The sequence below is a fragment of the Alligator sinensis genome, unplaced genomic scaffold (assembly GCF_000455745.1).
Source record: "Alligator sinensis unplaced genomic scaffold, ASM45574v1 scaffold708_1, whole genome shotgun sequence".
In the NCBI taxonomy this organism is placed as follows: Eukaryota; Metazoa; Chordata; order Crocodylia; family Alligatoridae; genus Alligator; species Alligator sinensis.
This window is the reverse complement of record NW_005842183.1, coordinates 1,738,915-1,748,146: the sequence shown is the minus strand read 5'-3', so window position 1 is coordinate 1,748,146 and position 9,232 is coordinate 1,738,915. Positions and strand designations below refer to the sequence as shown.

The 9,232-nt window shown below is 48.9% G+C and overlaps 1 protein-coding gene across 1 annotated transcript in view; it reads right to left on the bottom strand.

The window, feature by feature from the left end:
• Positions 1-9,232, bottom strand: part of ARMH4 (armadillo-like helical domain containing 4) — a 116,658-nt gene that overhangs the window by 15,993 nt on the left and 91,433 nt on the right. The window lies entirely within an intron of this gene.

Genomic DNA, 9,232 nt, shown 5'->3' with positions numbered 1-9,232 from the left:
CCTGCTGGCCTGGCCCAGGTGCACAGTGTGGTGGGCTTTTCCTTAACCAGCTCTGCAGAATTAGAGCAGGATGATGAATGCTGACCTACGGTCCCTGAGCAGTGAAGGGGGCAAAGTCCAAGTCCAATACACCCTCTCCACCCCCACAATGGCTAGAAAGTGGTATTCAGAGGTTTGCTTTTGGGAACTGGCTTGTAGGTAAGGTAAATATGTATTAAAAGAGCGGTCCAGGGCAACAGCAAGGGTTAATTGATTTCTAAAAGCCTGTATCTGACAGTTTGCTCAAGGCCCACTGTGTCTGACACAGGCAAGCAGCAGACGCATGGGCTGGGAAATTGCAGATGTGTACCACACTGTTCCATAACATGAGATAAAGGACTCTGCTGCATTGACCAGGTCACAGTGCCCAACTGCAGGGCCCTTGGGATTTCCAGTTTTGGGGAACAGACCAAATTAAGAGAAGACCGAGAAAGCCTATATTAGGATGTGTGCATGTGACGGGTTTGTGAAACAAAGGAATATGCTGACAGGACAAAACGTGGACAGTATGACGACCACAGGGACCAATCAGCGATGGTCAGAGGTGAAGAGTCATCAGGAGGAGAAAAGAATACAAAAGAAGGGATTTCAGAGCAGCAATGGATTCCCAAGAGGGAAACCAGAGGCCACTAGGGGCAGAGGGCATACCACCAGCCTGTCTCACCCACCCCAGTGAAGGGAGGGGACAAGGGGGCCCTTGGCCTCCAACTTCCAGGCTGCTGACATCCAACATTCAAGAGAGAACCCCAGAGTGAAGCTCATGCACTGGCCAGATGTACCTTGAGTCTGTGCAGCTCTAGGACTGGTAGGTATAGAATTGTTTGCATTATCCTTATTTGCAATCGCTGTGTATCAATAAAATTTGCCTATTATCGAATGGAGAGGTCACGGTCGGTCTAAGGGTTCAAGTCTGCCTGGAACAAAGTATCTGGGTCATAAATCCAGTGCCAACACCCCGCTCTCCCCACACACACACACACACACACACACACACACACACACACGCTGAGTTCTGCACCTGGAATGAGCTGTATGCTGCATCTCTCCCCAGCTGATTTTAGGAGCACTATACAGTGTACTCCCTTAGGCATTACCTCAGGCACTCTGCCTGTGTCTGCCCTGCAAGGCAAAAATGCCTTGAATGAGCCTGTTCAGCCAGGGGAGCTCTGCACACATGCGTGGTGCTTCACAGAGAAGCCAGGGCACCACTTAGCCCCGAGGTCAGAAAAGCCATAGAGCAGGAAAGGTGTCACGTTCCACTGCATCACCGCAGGGAGGTCAAACATGGCCCGCAGGCTGGATCTGACCCATGGAGCTGCTGCATTCAACCTGCCGGGCTACCACAAGTTGGGGGTATGGGCAGGGCCTGCCACAGCATCCTGGGGACCCAGTGGACACGGCCAGCAGTGGCAGGGAGCAAGCGAGGACTGCAACACAGCCCTCAGTTGCCTTGCAGCTGCCTAGCCCCCGCCACAGCAACCAGCTTGTGGCTACTTGTCCTACTGCCACCCCGGTGGCTGCTGCTGCCTCCATCCTGTGCTGGGGGCTGGATTCAACCTGAGGAGCTGCTACGCCGCAGATCTGGCCTGGGGCCTACAGTATATTTGACGTCCCCGATGTACAGCACTGTAGCTGCTTCCTGAGCTCTGTAAACTTCCAGGAGCAATGATAATGATGAGGACTGTCATATAACAATGATAAAAAGTAAAGGCAAGTCAGAGTCCTAGTCTCTGCCAGTTGTGGCTAACAAAAGTGACGCCACTCTCTGGCGATACAAGGGAATGCAGTGCATGCTTGAAAATGCCCTCTGAAGAGAGTCCCTCAGCAGAAGGTCACCCCCTACCATTCCTCTTGACCACTAAATGCAGCTCCCCTTTCACACCTCCATGCCAATGACCATCTTCTCAGAGGTCCTGTTACACAGACAGCCCCCTCGATAGAGGCACTGCTGAGAAATGCTTCAGGCCTGGACATTTGCTGAAGCAGCAAGTGGAGTGATGCAATTTTATGCACCTGTCCCCTTGCTACTACACTGCCCCCGGGACTTCCCAAGTCAAAAATCCCACAAAGGAGGCTCCTCTCAGATTTCTCCAGGGCTGACAGTGTGCAGCTCAGAGTCCCTTGAAGCATTTATTGGAAACAAACTGAAGTGGCCATGAATCCTCATAACAAGCCTCCAAAATGGCAGTTGGCAAAGTGATGAATTAGACATTCGGGTTGAAATGACAGAGCAGCTGATTCCCGATCCCAGTGTCCTCAGCTGCAATCATAGCCCCAGGAAGTTTGGATTCTCTGATGACTAGTAGGACCTCTATCAAAAGCTATTTCCTGGGCCTATTTCCCATGTCCTCAAATGGAAACTAGCTCCTGTGGTTAGATCTGGAAACAGGTAATGTGGGACTGGCTGACACATAGCTCTTAAAATGAGTGCAGTGCGGAAGGGGCCTATCCTGAGCGTTGCATGTTTTTCCACTGCCATCCTGTTTTTCATCGTTGCTCCTAGGGGGCAGCCCTATTAAGAACAGGCCTGACAAAGGTGCTGGTGGGGCCACTGAGGTATTCAACACCCTCTTAGCCAAGGTCGTGTTAACACTTCCTCCAGATCATGCTAGGAAGGGCCACAGCAAAACACAACATACCTCTTCTGCACAAGCTACACCCCCAAATGGAAGCAAAGTAGTGGCCCCAGAGCGGCAGTGGGTAGACACCAGTGAGCTCTCCATCTGGGGTGTTCTTACTGCCCTGACATCAGCCTGTCATGAAAGCAGCTACACTGCATCTTTTTTCAGGTCTAGCACACACAGAATGGGCACACACAGCTTGCAATCTGTGCAGACATGCCTTAACCCTTCTCAGAGCAGGTCTAAAAGACCGGGGCTACTGACAAGGCTTCTATACTTGAGCATCTACTTTGCTCCCACTGAAGATGGCGGTCTACTGGTAGAAAGAGTCAGAAGCTATAGAAGGAAACCTGCATGCTAGCACAACTACTTAAAGGAGACCTCGAGGACATTTGCTAGCCTCGTGTGCGACTGAGGGACACCCAATGCACTCTCCGTGGTGCTGCAGAAGAACTGGCTAGTTTGGGGCTCTCACAGGAACAGTCTCCTTGAAGATTCATTGCTATGACTGGATGTGAGACTTCTGGGACAGTCTTTCATGAGGCATGAATACACCCTGTTCCACTTCGCACAAGACCTCACTCTGGCACTTCACCAGGTCACTTGGAGAACTTGACAAGGGACTGGGAGCACACTCCTAAGTTACAAAGGCAATGCAGGTTCTCGCAATCCCCGTTGGAGAATTATATGTTGCCCGGAATTAAAATAAAAACCCATGAAATATCCTACTCCAAAGTTATGAACTGCTTTATGTCATGTACTCTGGCATTAAATATCCTGCTATTCTCAATGAACTGCAAATGACTAATAGAAGAGGCACCTTTCATTAATTCTCCCGGCAGTGCTAGATTTGTCTACGTGGCACAGAGACAAAGTGCTTACCCTTTGGGAAATCTGCCATCGTTCTAAATGAACATCTCTCTCACCCAGGTAGGAGGCAATCATGAAGACAGTTCTTTTATCAAGGTTCAGTGATTAAGTTTTAAACTGTTTTCAAGGATCTCACTTTTTCAAGGGAGAATGACACTACAGAGATGATCACAACTTTGGCTGCATGAGTGATACCTTCCCCCGGGTGACTTTAGCTCCCAAATATAATCTATGATATTTCCTTTACCTAGTTTTTTAACTATACTTTACTGCAGGGCACCTATTTTCCATTTCAGAATTACAGTCAGCCCAGAAGGGTAACAAGAAGGTAACAAAGCCCTTTTACAGCCCGGTCTAATGATGTCTACCACATTGGAGTGTTATTTTGGGTGGGTGGGCAATCACCTTTAAATCTATCAGTTAATCATAAGAGTAGGCTAATCGGGTGGGAAGTAATAAAAGCTAACCGCAAACCTTGTCGTGATTCTTGAACTACATCAAGCCAATTTTAAAGGCTCAGATCACTTCGGCTAATATCATCTTAAAGTCCATAATACATTAACACAGCTCCTTCCATACAAAGGATCCCTGTATCACTTCAAAGTCAATCACCAAGTGTACAAAGGATCCATCCACACACACACACACACACACACACACACACACACACAAAACCATGCCTCTCTACCTCTAAAATGCAGCCAGAAAGAAAATGTGGCAATTACCTATACATATATACTTGAATTATCGTGTGTGGGAAAAGAGAAGAAGTATTCTGCATCTTACCAAACTCTTCTAACCCTCTAACGCTCCTACCGTGTTTTAACTCACCCTGAAGGGCTGGCAAAGATATACAAAAAGAATCAGGTTGGTATAACTTATTTCCTGAAAATACCACCAACTCCTGCCCCTAGGCACTTTCCTAGACCTCAGATCTGGATTGCTTTGAATCCTTTGTAATATTACATTAGGCCAGTGGTGCTCAGCCTTTGACTAGGGATCTCTGTAAATTATAGAGAAAGTGCCCCCCCGTAGCAGCTCCTCTAATTTTTTTCATTTCACTGCTCGTCTCCTCCTGCCCTTGACTGGGAGAGGGGCCCCATGGGACAGGCCATTTGCCACTGATTACCAGGGAAGTAAGAACCATGGTTTAAAATAGGTTACAGTTTTTGCCTCCCTGCCAGCCAGCAGCAAGCAGCAGGGCCACTGGGGCCCCTCTGCCAAACAGCAGCGGGAAGGCAAAAACAGCAGCATATTTAAAATTACAGTTTTTGCCTCTCTGGTGATCAACAGCAAATGGCTTGCATGGCGGGACCCCTCTGCCCATCAGGGGCAGGAGGGGGAAGCGGTGAAACAAAAAATAATTAAAGGAGGTACTGCAGAGGGTACTTCCTCCGCGATTTACGGAGATCCCTACCTATGACCTGTGGGCCAAATCTGGAGCTGTGGCATCTGGCCTGTGGGGCTCTCCACACACCCAGAAATTTAGCAGTGGGAAGAGGTGGCAACATTAATTGCTCCCAAAGCTGTGGCAATTAATGCTGTCACTGCCCCCTGACACCAAACTTCTGGGCCCACAAGGAGCTTCATGGTCTGGATGACACAGCCGTGTGCACTAGATTGTGTTAGCGCAGGGGGTCACTCCGTGGCTGGAACTGGTGTGTGGACTGACCCCGTGCTAGATCAGACCCACAGACTGACCCCACATGTGGGATCTGATCCACAGACTGGCTCTGTACCTCTCCACTCATCTGGCCCACAGGGCCAGATAGGTTGAGTACCATTGCATTAAGCAAAGAAAAAGAAGAAAAAAAAAACGATTGCCAGACTCCCTCAATTGTACTGTAACATGTAAAATTAAGAAGAGAAGTAAGGTAGCTTTCACTTATGCTTCCAAGGGGAAAAATTACTTGACTCTCCCATTACATTCCAGTGATTAGAAAAGGAAAGACAAATCAGCGGCATGGGATAGACACCATCATATGGGAAAATCCTGTCTGAAAGCAAAAACACTCAAAATATTTGGCGGTGCTAAAAAAGGAATTCAGCTACAAAAGTTGTCCTCAAACCACTCTGTTCTTTTCTTACTGTGATTAAGAAAGCTATAACTGCTCTATCACAGTTTTTGGTGCCAGATGCAGTATGTTTCTGATGATCTTTCAAATTTTTCTAATCATTTTATAATCCAGAAAAAAAAATTCAGTACTTATGTGCAAGATTTAGCTAAACGTGGCACACACACACACACACACACACACACACACACACACACACACACACAGCCTGTCACAGCTCTAATGATGCTAAATTTGCCTAAATTCAAGTTAAGCACAAAAAACATTTATTATCATCTGATTTTCACAATAATTACATTACAGCAGGGATCTCGTGAACAGAATGACCTACTTCTTTGTAGCAGAACAACAATTGTGTGTTTCTAAAGCAGCAATTAACTTAAGACTCTTTGTAATATTTCTTATAGAAAAGGCTGATACTCCCACCGGGAACTGGCTCTTAGACTATTCTAATCCTTACTTCCAAAGAGCCTTAATATTGGTTTCATTCTCCTGCAATTTTTAAACAATGCTTCCATATTTACCTGAACCCAAAATGATCTTGAATTTAACATGACCCCCCAAATGAGATTCTATATATGAAAAATCTATACATTTGTTATAATTTTCCATGTATAGAATCTAATTATTGGAGGATCATCTTAAATTCATCCCACCACCACTACAGTGGTGTAAGCAGTGGCAGGGGGGGCAGGTGGTGGGGATCAGGAGGTGGAGGGGCAATAAGGCGGCAAGCAGTGGGGGAGCAATTGGGCACAGGCTGTAGGGGGGCAGGTGGTAGGAGAGGCAGTAAGGGGGCAGGCAGTGAGGGGAGCAGTTGGGTACAGGCAGTAAGGGCAGGTGGTATGCAGGCAGTACAGGGATAGGTTGTGGGGAGGCAGTGGGGCACGAGGCTTGCTCCCTGCCACCTGCCCCCCTTGCTATTTACCCTCCCTTATGCCTGACTCTGTAGCCGTGACCCTCTACCTGACCGTCCCCCACATGGGGCATCAGACCCCATGCCACTTCTGCTCCCCTCCCTCATCTTCCTTCCCCCACAGCTTCTGTCCCCCACCACTCTTCCCCTTCCCCTTGCTGCTTAGTGCTTACCCTTGCTCAGGTGGCAGCAGGCTCTGCCCCTGCTCCAGCACTGTTACTGGGCCAGGTTGGGGCTGTGCTCTGTGCCCCAAGCTGGAGCGGGCACAGAGCCTGCTGGAGCAGGGGTAAGGGGATGGGGGAGGCAATGCAGGGGCAGGCACAGGGGAGGCAGGCACCAGGGGGGAGGGTAAGTGGTGGAGAGGAATAAGGAATTTACCCCATCTCTTAGGACAAGTAGCAGTTGCCAAGGACAGCCGGCCTTTCCCGGGGTGTCTGCTTCTAAGACACTGTGGTGGGAAAGGTAAAAGTTTCTCAGGGATGGATAATTTAGTCTGGGTATGAAAAATGAGGTCTTCCCACTTGACAAAGATTTAAAGAGCAAGGTGATCCCAGGCAAGTAAAGTGCCAAGTACCCAAATAACAAACTCACTGGTAGCTGCTTGTAAAAGTCAAAGGCAAACTGTTCTGGATATAACTTTGGCTGTAATTCAGCCAGGCACCTGGGTGTGTGCTTAACTGCCTTGCTGCCCTGGAGTGTATTTTGAATACCATATTTTCTTGCATACGACATGCACTTTTTTTCTAAAAACCAGCTGCTGGAAATAAGAATGCACCCGTGTTGGGGGTGCAGGCACTGTCGGGAGGGGCAAGTACTGGGGGCACAGGCATGGGGGGGACAGGCCCCAGGGGGTACAAGCACTGCAGAGACAGACAGGCATGGGGCATGCACACACCAATGGGAGAAAGTGGTGGGAGGGCAGGCAGTAAGGAGCAGGAGTCATACCACTTGGCTCCCCTGCTACCTGCCCCCCGGACCCCACAGCTTTCCCCACTGCAGTGAGGGGGGGATGAATTTAAGATGACCCTCCAAAATTAGATTCTATACAGAGAAAATTATAACAATTATATACATTTTCTATATCTAGAATGTAATTATTGGAGGGCTGTCTTAAATTCAGTCATCTTGGATGCGGGTAACTACAGTAAGTCACTAAGTAGCAGCAGCCAGGGAGCCAGGCCTGCTCACGTCTGCTCCCCGTGGACTGCGTGCCCAGTTACTTTCACCTTTTCTGGGCAGGAGCTTAAGTGTCAGAAACTGCTGTTACTATATTTCCTCACATAACATGTGCACTCTCATTTCCAGCAGCTGTCTTTTTAGATAAAGTATGTTGTATGCAGGAAAATGTGGTATTATAGTACACTCCAGGGCAGTAAGGCAGTTAAGCACACACCCACTGTAATGGTCCCTGCTTGTCCTTAAAACCAATGAAGCTGTGAATTATGGCAGGAAGAAGTGGAAAAGTACAGGTAGCCCTGTATTGTACTCGGCAGGAACTCATCATGGTGCAAGAGAAGAGGGGTCCCACTCCAAGGGATAACCAAATGCAGTCCAACCACCTGGAACAAAAAGCTTGACTGTTAGGAGTCCTAAGGCAATAAAGGCTTTGGATTTTGGTGGGTGCACTCATGGGCTAGGGGCAGAAGTTACACATACACCAGTTTAAGTGATCAGAAACTGACTTAAACCTGTAAATGAACGTAAGTTCAGTGCATATAAATCCATTTCAAAATGGCTGAAACTGGTTTAAAATGAACCTAGTTGAATGTAGTATCAGCTTACCTCGATCCTGGGTAAGCTTTTTGAGAGAATTATCTTGGCGCATGTCCGCGAGGGGCCAGCAGGGGAGGTGATGCTTAGGGGCAACAACATGGATTCATTAGAGGCAGGTCCCGTCAGACCAACCTGGTGGCCTTCTATGACCAGGTCACAAAATCCTTAGACGCAGGTGTCGTGGTGGATGTAGTCTTTCTGGACTTCAGGAAGGCCTTCGACACTGTCTCTCACCCCATTCTCATTAAAAACTAGGTGTCAACGCCACAGTCCCCTACACAGTCAAATGGGTCACTAACTGGCTGGAGGGCCGCACCCAGAGAGTGGTGGTGGACGGGTCCTATTCGGGGGTGTGGGGCCCCCGCCAGGGCTCGGTCCTCGGGCCTGCACTGTTCAACATATTCATTAGCGACTTGGACGAGGGGGTAAAAAGCACCCTGTTCAAATTCGCAGACGACACTAAGATGTGGGGGGAAGTGGGCACGCTAGAAGGGAGGAATAGGCTGCAATTGGACCTACACAGGTTACAGGGGTGGGCGGATGAGAACAGGATGGGTTTCAACACTGACAAGTGCAAGGTGCTGCACCTGGGGAGGAAGAACCAGCAGCAGACCTACAGGCCGGGGAACTCCCTTCTCATCAGTGCAGAGGCAGAAAAGGATCTTGGAGTCATTATTGATGCCAAAATGAACATGGGCCGGCAGTGTGGGGATGTGGTCAGGAAGGCCAACTGTACCTTGTCATGCATCCACAGATGCATCACGACCAGATCCAAGGAGGTGATCCTCCCCCTCTATGCGGCACTGGTCAGGCCGCAGTTGGAGTACTGCGTCCAGTTCTGGGTGCCGCACTTCAGGAGGGATGTGGACAGCATGGAGAGGGTCCAGAGGAGGGCCACCCGCATGATCAGGGGGCAGCAGGGCAGGCCCTACAAGGAG